The sequence below is a fragment of the Pteronotus mesoamericanus genome, unplaced genomic scaffold, assembly GCF_021234165.1.
Source record: "Pteronotus mesoamericanus isolate MK-2021 breed Mesoamerican mustached bat unplaced genomic scaffold, CSHL_Meso_final contig_263, whole genome shotgun sequence".
Lineage (NCBI taxonomy): Eukaryota > Metazoa > Chordata > Mammalia > Chiroptera > Mormoopidae > Pteronotus > Pteronotus mesoamericanus.
In genome coordinates, this window is record NW_026555112.1 from 7,101,114 (window position 1) to 7,115,280 (window position 14,167).

A 14,167-nucleotide genomic window follows, 5' to 3' on the forward strand; every position below is an offset into this window, starting at 1 on the left:
TGGGGTGTAAAACACTGAATCAAGCCAAAAGAGTTTAGTTCTGTAAATCTCCCCACCCTCACAGCCCCTTCCCATACAGTAACTGATGGCTTGCTGACTCCACAGGACTTTGCTGAACCGGTGGGATTTACACCCTCACGCCCCGCCCCAGGAAAGGAGCTGAGAGGTCTCCAAATTCACCTTTGTCTCCATTTCCGGGGACTGTAGGAGGCGCTGAGGCCTCCTACACAGTAGAACCACACCTCCTGCTTTCCAACGCGAGGAAGACTCACCACCTGGCGAACTGGTTACTCATGCACTTCCTGCCGCTCAGCGCTGTTCTCTGGGTGCTGGCCGCTAGGAGGCGTCTAGGAAAGGCCTACGGTGTCCCATCCATGTCCCATCCACTCCTCCTAGCAACTGTGTGTGTGTGTGTGTGTGTGTGTGTGTGTGTGTGTGTGTGTGTGTGTGTGTGTGTGTGGGGGGAAATCACTAACATCGAAGCATCTAAGTGCGTTTCCTTTCACATTAGGCTGAACCATGCGCCCTGAGCTCTCTTGCAACTCAGGCTCTAAACATTCCACACTTAAAGGTCCCTAGTTCTGGCTCTGACCCCTATTTTGAGTTGTAATCATGAGCAAGTGCCTCTTCCTCTGCGGCCCTCAGTTTTCGGATCTGTGCTTGAGGGGCTTACGCCGGCTAATTTCACAATGTATCTTGGTGCAGGGAAAATCTTCCGATAGCTTCCAAGTGTTCTCAGTTTACTTTTCGAGTGCAGGCTCTTCTTGTGCATGGAGGCCCTAATTATCATGGACGTCAAAGCCAGAGCCTACCGTCAACCACCACCACCAACACACACGCGCACACACGCCGGCCCATGTAATGCGCGCACAAATAAAAGCGCCAACCAATGAAGCTAAGCATTGTAGTGGTCCTACACGTTGGCCTCCGCCCAGGAGGAAAGACAGCAGGCGCTGGGATCCTTCCGGCCAAAGCCACCGAACCATTTGTCCCTATTCTCCCCGCTCCAGTTCTGAGCCAAAATTCTGGCTTCATGCTCCAGACTCCTGCATCCTAAGCTTACTTCTTTATCTGTTTGCAAAGCTCTCCAAGAACCCATGCATTCTCCTCCTCCAATTGGAGTAAATAAATACAAAGAATGTTCCCCACCACCATCCGAGCCTGGCGCTGTGGGCCCCCCATTGTCCTCCAACTGAAAAGTAGAGCGATCTAAGATTTCTCTTGGGGGGTTTGCGCCTCTGCCTTTGGGATTCTGTATTACCGAGGGGAGTTTTCCACTGACATTGGCTTTCCTGTTGTGGTCATTCATTTGGAGCAAAAGACTGAGGCTCAAGAGCCAGTTGGAATCCTGCCTCAGATCCTGTGACCTAGAGTTCGACATCTGTCCCCTCCACCTGCCCCCCACACACACCTGAGAGAATTACCACAGGCTCTCTTATGCCTATGGAGCTCCAGATCTTGGGGGAGGGGTACATAAAGTAGATGGGCTTGATTTGACATCCAGGCTTTTTTACTTGAAGAGCAGTGTGACCTTGAGCAGACAGCCAGCACTGCGGACCTCAGTTTGCTCATCTGTCATGCCTCTCCTTCCAACTTTTGTGAGATTTCAGAGAGATGTGTGTGGAGCACCGCACATCAGGCCTAAACAGGAAGGGATTAATAAGAGTAGCCTTTTTAAAACAACAAGGAAGCCCTGCTGCTGCTCACTCAGCCCCTCCAGGGAAGGGTTTATAGCGGGTGGAGGCCCAGCTCTTGCCTTTCCTGGAACTACACTCTGATAGTTGCTACAGCCACGGGGGATCCAGTGCCACTTGTCTCACGGTCCCAGCGCCTGGGAATGGGTAATTCCTGTCATTTTTGAGCTGTGATGGTGGTGCTTTCAAGTCAAGGTGATGGGAGTCAGCAACCAAGGTAACATAAACAGTAGAAAGTAAGAGGAAATGCGGACATGCGCCATGGCTGGCACGTGGGAGGGACTTCAGCAGGGCCACTGGCTCTGCCCTCCCTTGCTACCCGTGGGCCTGACTCTGAACAAGGCCCCAGGATTTACTTGACCAGGACACTCAAGGTTCCATTTATCTAGATGTGGAGGGGAAAAAAATAACTCACAAAGGAGTGTTGGATGACCTCATCCCTAATGGAGTAGGGAGGCTCTCTCTGTTCACCTGTCAAGGCTGTCAGGAGGATTACATCAGATGTTGTTAGATGTTGTTTGGGAATTCACTTTGCAAATCCCTCCATACATATCAGGGACTGTCATCCTTGTGATGGGGAGACAGGAGGCTGCCCCACTTTGGGATGTATTACCCAGAACATAGACATCCCAGAGAAACAGGAAGGTTTCTAATTCCCTGCAATACAATAAGGACCTTAATTTCTGCACCTTAAGGCCCCTTTCTCTTTAGGGAATCCTGAAGCTGGACCATACTTTAGATTAAACCTTATCCACGCTCAGCTGCTATATCTACATGGAGAACCGGCACTCCTAGAGATGCATAGGGCTGGTTGCCTTGGAGACAGGAGAGTCTGGTGTCCCGAGTCTCCTGCCACCTTAATTTCCACTCACAGTTGAAGGCCAGCCAGTGTCACCTCTGCTCACACGCTATCCTCATGCTCCAGAAATGTGAGCCTCCTCTCGGCAGAAAGGAGATGTGCCTCAGCACTTTTGAAAATGTTTCCTGTGTGCTTTTCTTTGGGGAGAGTGAAGTTAATATGAAAAGTGAACTTAGGTGTGCACTGAATGAATCATTTAGTAAAATTACATTTATAGTGGATCCTGAGGAAGAGGCAAGGAGAGTGCAGAGCTGAACACAGGTCTTAGATTTTTGTGTGGGCACAAGAGTTTTAGTGCAGCCCTCAACTGTGATAAGCACTAAATGGCAGAATCCAGGGGTGTTTTGAGAAAAACAAGTGTTCTGGGCATTCAGATATTTGGGTTCCAGTGGCTCTACCACGGGGCTCCTGGCCTGGGCGCACGCCGCTCTGAGCCTGTGCTTGCCCCTGTCCCACCCGAGGAAATGAAAAGCACGTTACTGCACCATCTACTGTCTCCAGGGCACCCTTCCCAAGGTAACTTCAGGAACAGCTGCTGCCCAGCCTGAGTTAAGTCAGACTAGCCTGGGACAGCCTGTTCACGGGGGCAGAGCAGGACAAAGTGCAGACTTGGCTCAGCTTCTTGGTCACAGCAGCCGGGCCTGCACCTGCATTAAGGAATCCAGGCTTCTAACAAATATATTTGCTTTTTCAATACCCCTGGAAAAGGGAAAAAAAAAAAAAAACTCCGGGAAAACAAAACAAAACAAAAAAAGCACAAACTATTATTTTCCTGTGGCTTTTTGGTTAGGGAGAGGAGGTTGGGGTGAGGGGAGGGGTAATTTGCAGCCACCCTCACAAGTCCTTTTGAAGTTCTCCAAATAAGGAGAAGTAACTCGAAGTCTTTATTTTTTTTCTAAAGCCCCATTTACATTATGATTAAATACCTTCCTCGGTTAAGCATAAAGAAAGTCGTTAATCTATATAGCTCTCCAAAGAATCAATACATTCTAAACTTTTGTAGGATTTGTTACACTCTATTTTGTTACAGTAGGCCAGCTCCTCTCTGTCTAGGCACATGGCTTCTCTTCCCTCCCTCCTCCCCACCTTCTCCAAGAATGAAAATAAAGTAAAGGTCTTTCACGGTAAACAAAACCAGCTGATTCTTCACAGAGATCCCATGAATAGCTGGAGAAGAAAAAAAAAAAAACTTACAATAAATGGTGCATTTTTTTCTCTGCTGGGTATAGTATTCAAGGATCAGGGCAGTATTCAAACAGAGGTCCATTTTTTGCTCACAAGAGAGTTTAGAAAAGAAGCGTGGGGTCCATTCAGCGCTTTCCCCCTTCACAATCGCAGGGTTCTATGAAACCTATCTTCCATGCCTTGTCGGAGTGTTTCTGGGGACCAATTAGTGCTTTGTTGTACGGCTTCTTTGCTGAATCTTTGAGCAGCAAGAAAAAGCGCTCTCGAGTCTCTCCTTATTTTGACCATTTCAGTCATTACTCAGTGTAATAATTAATATGACAACTGGACGCTCGAGTTTGTATAGAAACACCTCAGCTACAGGAGCGAGCGTGCAGTGGGTGGTAAGGAGCCGCGTATCAGCCGGAGAAGCCACACACACAAAAAGGAATGAATGGCCGGAGAGAAAGAGAAGGAATAAAGATAAAATAGTTGGCACAACGCAGAGGAACATAAAACAGACTCGAATGGAGAGAGGGAGGGGAAGAGGGACAATTAGAAGCGGAGGAAAAAAACACCCTACAGAGGTTAACTTATTTTGAAACAGTTTTCTGAAAAGAATTGTGGGCGTGAGTGGCCGGCTTTCAGTCCAGCGCGGTCCGCTGTCCCCCAACCCCCAACTTTCTGAACTCTCCTGGAACGCGGGGTGGGGGTGGGGGAGAGGGAGGGGAGGCAGCCTTGAGGTTCTCCCCAGGGTCTCCCCGGAGGGTGCACCCAGCATACAGCCCAACCCGAGTTCTCAGCTCCTCGTTTGGCTTCCATTTTTTGCAAAATCCTGTTCCTCTTTGCTCCAACTTCGGAGCCGGTGATAGGGAGAGTCCGCACAAACGTAGACCACAGAGGTAAGTACTGCGCTACCTCCCTGGGGGTGAATTTCGGGGAGAAGGCATGTCTCATGCACCCCAACAACTCTGCAATGTCGCCTTGAGGAACAGTGTTTTGCGGCGCCCGAGGCGGGAGGGTCTCCCCTGGCAGAGCGCGGCCCAACTGGGCGGTGCGCCCCAACCCCCGCGCGGTGCCCGCTTCTGCCGGTCCCCGCCAGTGCGCCCCGGGGTTGTGACCTGCTCCGTGACGGCATAATAAATAATTAGAGAGTTTAAGCGTGTTAGCCACAGCTCATGCTAATGAGCCAGATAAGGGCTCACGCTAACCTGAAGTGACAGTTTGCATATAGGAGGAAAGAAAAAAAAGCCCTGCTATTTTCCCCCAACTTGATTGCTCCTTCTCAAATTCCCTTCCCCCTTTCCTCTGGGTTTCCCTCTTTTCATATCCCTCTACCTCCCACTACACGCACACTCCACACTTTTTTGACCCTTCTTCCTCAGTGAATCCCCCTGCCCCGCGGCATTGTGACGTCACAAAGTCCCCCGGTGAGTCCTTGGGACCTGCCAGGAAAGTTCACTGCCAGAGCGTCCCGGTCAGTCTCAGCGCCTAAGCAGTTCGTGCACCTCTCTTTACACAGTGTGGAACGCACCAAGGCTGCCATTCTCCGGAAATAACTTTGAAGCTCAGGTCATGGCCCCTGAGAGCTCCGGGGCCCTGGCGCGCCCTTGGGTGCTCTCTGTGTACTCAACCCGAGCGGCGGAGAAGTCCCCTGGGGCGCTGAACGCAGACCCCGGAGCCCTGGAGCTTCTGAAACGGTCCTGCCGCCTCCCGAAAGCAGGGGCAGTTTGCCGAAGTGACTGAGGTCAGTCGTGTGTCCCCATTGTGTGGCCACGTGTCCTGTGTCCATCATCACCTCTCCAAAGTCCGAGCTCAGCCCGACTCCTTGCGGCGCGGCCTGGGAATGCTCTGGCCTATAAATCAGCCCGGCGACTGCGAGCTCTCTCTCCATCTCGGTGCAGACCTGAAAGGAGAAAGTTTGCTGGAACCCAGTTAGGAGGAAGCAGCCTGCCCCAGCTTGTTGTCCAAGTGGGAAGCTGTGCGCGCCCAGGTTGTCGCATTGATTCTTTCCTCTCCTTCCCACCCCACCCTACCTCTCTTCCCCAGGCCTAGCGTGCACCACTGTAAGGGTCTTTTCTTTAATTTTTATTTTTTATTTTTTGAGAAGTAAGGGAAGGAAGAAGGTAATTGCTAATACATGGATATTCCTTGACATGGAATCTTAAAGAAGCAGAAAAAAAAAATTAAATGATTTGATATTTGTAAATGCTGAAAACAGGGCCTGGCACACAGTGAACACCGTTTCTGTGACAGTCAATAAATACAAAAGTACTGAATTCATAAAGGGAGGTATATGCTCTCCATCGAACACAGCGATCAACCCGTGTGCTGCAAGAATTTTTAAAACATGCGGTGCCTGACTATTGAGTCAGGGGCACTGACCTTTTTTCCTTTAGATTGTCAAATAAAAAAATGGCAACAGCCCTGATAGTGTGGCTCAGCGGGTTGGGCGCCCTCCCTCAAACTGAAGGGCCAACCTTACAGTTCAGATTCCCGGGCAGGGCACACGCCTGGGTTTCGGGCCAGGCCCCTAGTTGGTGGCCAGTGGGAGGCAGCCGCTCCGTGTCTGTCACACGCATGGGCGTGTCTCTCCCTCTCTTTCTCCATCCCTTCTCCTTTCTCTAAAAATAATAAAATCTTTTTTAAAAAAATGACAACAGCTAACACAACAATAGTCACCTGGTGTGAATGAATAAAAAAATTATACCTATTTTTTGTCAGGTTGGCAACAATGGTTTCTGGAGGGATCCGCAGAATTTCAGTAATCAGTCTATGTGCGCCGTGAGATGAAACGGGTTGAAAATGACTTAAGAACATACCACTTAGATGTGAAAGGATCAAGGTTGATATGCTCATTTATTCACCAAAAACGATTGAACATAATCTAAGCCAAGCAAGACAACTATTGCCTTTGACAGGCTTGCAGTTCAGTGGGCAAAAAGGGGAGTAAGTAAGACAAGGAGGTCCATTAACACACCATGGGCACAGCTAATGGAGAGCCCTCCTCCTCCCCCAGGCTCCGTCCGTTCTTGGACTCCCACTTCCCCCATCCTACAGGCAACTCCCAAACAAATATACAATCTACGTGTTTTAAAAAAGGGTGGGCTGCTTATGCACATACATCCTGAAGTCACCCAGCTCCTCTTCCCCCATCAGATGGTCATCCCTAAGCTGCTGCTGTGTGACAATTTATGAGCAAACACTATAATGAACTGACATGCACTTTGAACCCCTGTTAGTGTTAGGTGCAGTGAAAAGGCAGGTCACTTGAAGTTAAGAGAGACTCCAAGTTTTAGAATTGTTTAGTTAGGGGCCCCGGGGCAGATTGCTCACCCTCTCCCAGGCTGTCTGTCTATATGAGGGGCTAAGATGCCTCCTCTCCAGCTCTAACTATATAGACAATACAGACACAACCATATGACCCTCTAGTGGCAATGGCTTTCCCTTTTTGAGCAAGCATCTTCTGTTCTCTGCCCCTCCTGCTTCCGCCCACTCCCACCCCCACCCCAAGAACCTGTAGCCGGTAACATCTATAGACAGCTTCAGGAGGTAGACCAGTCCTTGCTGATACCAGGATTTTGGCTCTTGATGGCCAGAAGGTGGCGTCAGGGTTCAGCAGGGATTTAACCTCGGGAACTGGGGTAAGAAGCGGGCCATTGGCTCATCGGAATTCGCGTGCAAAGGGAAGACATACACTGCTCTCGCTAACATCTTTGCTGGGGAAACAGGATTCCTCATTACTTGCTTGGGAAGTTTTTAACTTAAGATTTGGGGGCTGGAAATGCTCGAAAATTCTCCTTTGCGGGTTGTGTGAATCGCTTGCCACCTGCCGGTCGTTCCTCAAACTGCAGTGGAATTTGTGCGAAAATCAAATACTTAAAAACATGTTAATTTATCTACCCCAAACAATTCAGTTCAATTTTAAAGCACCTTTCTGCCTGTATCACGTCCCCCAGATACCTACATTAGAAATACATGAGCTGCCTATTAGTATTCAGGTTCTGAATCTTCATCCCAGACCTGCCAAATCAGAATCTGGCCAATCTGCCTTTTTAACAAGTTAGAGTAGTCCTTTTGTATACTGAAATGAAGAACTAGTACTCTAGAGGTGTTTTGGGGTGAGAAGACACTTTCCATTATTCATACCTGAGAAGAACAAATCCCTTCTGATACAGAAGTTGCGTTAGTCCCATAAAGATACGTTCTTTGGGTAAAGGGATGCCCTGGTGACTTCTAAAGGGGGTGAAGAGAATTGCTAAGTCATTACAGAGATGGCCTTTGGAGGTGGATCGTTAGAAATTTGAAATGGAAACAAAACACTCATGGGAACAACTTACCCAGCATGGAGCCTTTTGCCTCCTTGACTTTGAGACTCCAGCAGTCTTAACCTCTCTCCCCTTTGACCACCCCTTTCAAGGCTAAGTCTGGAGTTTTTTTCTGTACGCAGAACAGCTCCGCCTTGGAAATCTTAACTTTCCATCCTCTGTTGCGATTCTTTCTCATTTTCATTTTTGCTGTACCTCCCTCTAACCTCCTTTCCCAAGCTCTGTTTCTTTCCAAACTGGTCTCTCCCCAAAATTCAGGCTGGAAAGCATGATTGATTATTCAACCTATAAACCTATAAAATTCTTACCTTCCCATCCAAAAAAACCCCACAACAGAAAACAGCCAACTCATTCCTTGATCTTATGCCCTTCACTCGGTCATATGTTGAATTCCAACTCACCCCTCCGAAGTCCATCGCTGCTGGAGTTCCTAATGGTAATTGTTGAATTTATGTGCTACCTCGTCTGGGCCCAAATTGTTTATTTGGTTAAACAATTTTCTGAGTGTGCCTCTGAGTGTTCTGGGTGAGTTAACACTTGAATTGTAGACTTTGTAGAACAGATTGACCTCCCCAATATGGGATGACTCATTCAATCCATTGAAGGCCAGAATAGAACCAAAACGGTGAGTAAGGGAGAATCCACACACTCTTTCTCTCTCTGTCTTAATGTCTTCAAACTGGGACATTGGTCTTTTTCTGCTTTCAGAGTTGGACTCAGACTGGAACTATATCATCTACTCTTTTGGGCCTCCAGCCCGTCAACTGATGATTTTGGTACTTCTCAGCTGTTAAAACCACTTGAGCCATTTCTTACAATCTCTTAATAAATAATAGATAGAGGTGTATCTACAATTGGTTCTGTTTCTCTGAAGAATCCAGACGAACACACTCACCAATGACTCCATTGTGCTACAGGTAATAGCTACTTCAGGCCCTACCTTATTGATTGTCCCAATGCATTTGGCATTGGTAACTGCTCACTTCTTACTGATGTTCTCTTCTCCACTGCCTACCATGATTCTTATCCTTTTGATATTTTTTTTTCAGTGTTACCTTTCAGTTTCCCATTTCCTGCATAAAGTCACACAATGACACATGTTTTTAGGTTTTAGCTTCTACATTTTTTTTTTGGTTGATGATTCCTTATTTCTAGTCTGGACTGTTCCTTGGGATAGCAAACTGTGTGACCAGCACTCCTTCTAGGGTGTTCCACTGGGTAGCAAGTACAACATGTCTGAAACTGGGCTCATTATTCTAACTCTCTTGAATCTTTACCTCCTTTGTGTTCTCTAACTCAGGGATTGGCATCATCTGCCCATACTTTCAAAACAAAATCCTGGGAGTTATCTTACATTCTTCTTGCCTCTCATACCTCTCCACAATGACCAAGTCTTAAAAAATATATAATATGTATGTATTTATGTATGTATGTATGTATGTATATCATTTCCCTCCTGTCTATCATTCATATCATTGCCCTATTTCAATAGTCTCCCAGTTTCACCTCCCTCAAACATCTTCTCCCTGCTGACACCAAAATGATGTAACTCAATGACATCACTGATATAAAAGGCATCAGAGTGTAAAGAAATGGTGCTTTATATCACAGCCCAGGCAAAGCAATCTTTTCAAAGTATGACATACTCTATTGCTCCTCTATTCAAAACCCTTCAATGGCCTCCCATTTTCTTATGATAAGAGTCCACTGCCCTTGAAACTCCATGATAGCAGGGGTTCTGCTTTACCGCATTTGCCTTCCTGCTACTCCGCATGGTGTCTAGAATAAGGCATATGCTCAATGAACACTTGTCTGAGTAAATAATCTTGGTGGAATTAAAAACTATTTTGATGGTATAAGAGGTATGCATATGTGATACAGAGAGTGGCATGCAAAAATTTTTAATGAAGAATTTAAAAAGCTTAGAAAAACTATTCACCCCTCTGGGCATGTCCCCCTCATTTACCACTTGGCATAGTCTCTCTAAGATCAGCAGTGACCTTTTCACGTGTATCTTCCTAACCTCGAGGTCTTCCCTCCAAGGAACATTCAGAGCCTAGAATATAGCAGGTACTTATTCAATGTTAATTCTAGTTGATATTGATTGTATCATACAATGAGTATTATTAACTTGTCAGAACTCTTAGTGTATATTTTTCCAAATGTGTGAAAGAGGCAGAATGAGAGGAGCAGGGGCCATGTGTTAGCTGAGTGCACTCTGGTGGATATCTTGGTCCTTCAAGATCAAGGATGGAGCCATCCTTGAGAATGGCACTGTCTCCATCTATTCAGTGGCCTATGAGTCACCTTTGACCTGTTTCTCCCCTCTCCCACCATATCTGAACCAATTCCTTTTTTCAACTTCATTGTGTAACGGCTACCCACCGTCACCTAAATGACTAATGGCTGCAGGGCCTAGCTTTCAAATGCTCACACGTACCAAGGCTCTGCAGGTGCCAGGGGGCTCTGAGTGGACAGAGGTATTCATTTTACCCTCTCCTTCAGCAGAGGGCTTCTCTTTCAAGAGCCAAAGGGAAATGACGATGGGCACTTTTCTCAACCCTAACATCACTATCCCAGGTCTTTTGCTTCCTTTCCCACAAGACCACAATTTTTCAGATTTCTCACCCATACAATAGGAATACTAAAATTTTTTCTCATTTGATTTTATAATAGAGTAAGTAAGAATGACCTCTGCAATATGGCTGGTGCTCTAAAAATATTTGAGTGCTAAATAAATGTTTGTCTTTTTTCTCCCCAGACAGGATGATGGAAAAAATAAGGCTGAGGAATAGTCCATTTATGGCTAATAGAAGTGGAGAAGGATTGAGGGAGGGAGATGGGGGAGGGGGCAAGGGAAAGTGGTGGGGGGAAGGCAGAGACAAATGTATTTGGAATAATTAATTAATTAAAAAAAGAAAAAAGATATTGCATACTATATGATCCTATCTAATAAACATTATTAACATGACACACACACACCCAAAAAAAAGTTTAGTATGGCTTTGGGCAAATCCTCTAGGAAAGCTAGTTTTTTTTTCAACTTTCCTTCCTTACATACATTTAAGTGGAAAAATAAAAGATAAAAAATAATTTCTCTTCTAATCCCACTGTCTATAGAAAATGGCTTTTTCTCATTCTTTGTTATTGTTGTATGACTCAACATATCTGCACAATGACAAATACAAGACTTTGCATGCCACTATAATCCATAACTAGGTTGATTTTTTACATTTAAGATATAATAATTTTTTATAACTCAAAAATAATTTTTGTGTCTGCATTTATGTGAATGAACTGTAATTAATTTAATTATTCCCCTATTGCTAAAGATATTTTGTCTAAACTTTTAAAATAATGTTGCCTTGAACACTTGTGTGAATATTTTCCTATATTTCTTATTAAAGTAATATGAATTGAGTACTATGTATCAGGCACAAGGCTTAGTTCTGGAATTCAGAAAGACTAATATTGTAGTTTCTGTTCAGAGAGCCCTTAACCCAGGAGACAAAAGAGTGAAAACAAAACCAAAAGAGGGCTGGTGAGTCTGCTAATAAAGTTTAGTTCAAAATGCTATGTGAGCCTAGAAAGGGTGACCACACCTGTCTGGGGGCAGTGAGTCAGAGAAGTGCTTTTGGAAGATGCGGTACTTGAGTTGACCAATTGAGTACTGGCCCTAACTATTAATCCTCACCATTTTGGCAGCCTTCCCTAGCATAGACCTTGGATTTTTCTGCAGACAGACTCTTACACTGATTTGCTTGGATTTGACGCTAGTGCTCTGTTGACCAGCAGCTGGACCCACTCTGCTCCAAAGTGTCTTCAATCCCTGGGTTACATTGTTTCCCTGCCCTCTGAGGCACATGGTTTTAATCCAGTCCTATATATGTCTTTGCAGCCATAGTTATAGTAGGTGGGATGATGGTCAATGTTTAGCAACCCATTGACTTCACATTTATAGGGACTGATGATGTCTATGTTGTAAATATTGCCATTATGGCAGATTTCAAGCTACCAATATGAATGTGTTCAGAAGATATATGCAGTAGCATATTATTATGTAATATTTATACCACACAGATATATAATGAGCATAAATAACTTTAAGGACATGCATAATGAAATTTAATAAAGTAATTATAAAATGAATTTTGAGTATTATCTTTGCTTTAAATAATATAATTTGTTTAATTGTAAATTTACATAATTTAGTTATTAATCATGGATATATTTAGCAACAGCCTCACTGAACTCCTGAAAGATCAACTCTAGGCCTTCCCTATACATCTAACTTAAATCAGCTTCCCCAAAGCAGTTTATCTCTTTTATAACATGTCTTTTAAAAACTTTATTTCTTACAACCACATCAATATTACAATTAAAATATAGAACAATGATCATTCAGAACCATCAGAAATCAAGTTGAATGGAGTTGTGACAACTATGGAATTAAAGAAACCACATCCACCCAGACTGGTAGGAGGAGTGGAGATGTGGAATGGGCTAGCCCTATATCCACATGTGGTGGTTAAAAACTTAGGAGGGATATCTCAGGAGTTCCAGAGCCATACCAGACCCCCCAGCCCAGGGTCCCAGTGCCAGGAAAATAAGTCCCTGTAACTTCTGGCTGGAAAAACATCTCAGGAGTGAAGAGTTCTAGCCCCATACCAGACCCCCAAGCCCAGGGTTCCAGTGCCAGGAAAATAAGTCCCCATAACTTCTGGCTGAGTTGGAGGAAGAAACTTCTGGAGTCCTAAGCAGTTCCTTTTAAAGTATCCACACATGAACTTATTCGGGCTCACTCCCTCTGAGGTCTAGGACTGGGGTAGCAGCTTGAAAGACACCAGTAGCGTACAGGGAGGAACTGAAATATCTGACATCAAGGCAATAGCTGGGGACAGCTTTTTCCCTTTGCTGAACCCTCCGCCTGTGGAGACACAGAGATGGCAGGTGGGTGCCATATCTGAGACCCCATCAACCTGGCTAACATTGTTTGCATTGCTCAGGAGATCCCTTGAGGCTCTGTTCCACCCAACTTATCCCCACCCAAGCTGTTAACAGTGTCTCTTCCATATGAATGACTGGTCTTGGCTCATGCTTCACAACTTCCTAAATCTACTCAAAAAAACAATAGTTGGCCTCGATAAGCAACTAGCCCCTGTAACGCTTGCTGAGTGGCCTCAGGCACAGCACTAACATCAGCCAGCCTAGATTCACAGCTTGGCTTTGCCTGGGAATCTCCAAACCCAGCCATAAGGAGGAACTATCTCAGATTTATAGCCCATGCAGGGTGGCTTTGGACAAAACGCAGATGGGGGTTGAACTTGGCTTGCTTCATCTGGGAAACCACAGAGCCTAAGCACCCAGTGGACAGCTACAGACCATGTTGGACAACCACCACCATGCCCCGAAATAGCTCATCCTCCATAGAGGGCAGAGGTTGGTGGTCAGTGGTCACAGCCAGTCTTTGCAGCTGACTGGCCTAAATCCCTCCCATTGACCTGCCAAAAGCAATCAAAGCTCAACTACAACATATAAGTGTACTTAGCTCACCTGAAGGGTTCACCTTGAGTACCCAGCCTGGGTCACAAATGAGGCCATGCCACTGGGTCCTACAGGACATCTACTACATTAGGCCATACTACTAAGACATGGAGTCAAAGCAGCTCTACCTAATACATAGAAACAATCACAGGGAGGCTGCCAAAATGAGGAGACAAATAAACATAGTCCAAGTGAAAGAACAGATGAAAACTCCAGAAAAAGAACTAAACAAAAAGGAGATAAACAATCTATCAGATGCAGAGTTCAAAACATTGGTTATAAGAATGCTCAAGGAACTTAGTGAGGATCTCAATAGGATAAAAAATAGCCAGTCAAAAATAAAGGATACACTATGACATAAAGGACAATTTGCAAGAAAACAACAGCAGAGTGGATGAAGCCAAGAATGAAATCAATGATTTGGAACATAACAAAGCAAAAAGCAACCAATCAGAACAATAAGAAGAAAAAAGAATTAAAAACAAAACCCAAAAACAAAAATCTGAGGATAAAGTAAGCAGCCTCTGGGACAACTTCAAACCTTCCAAAATTTGCATCATAAGGGTGCCATAAGGAGA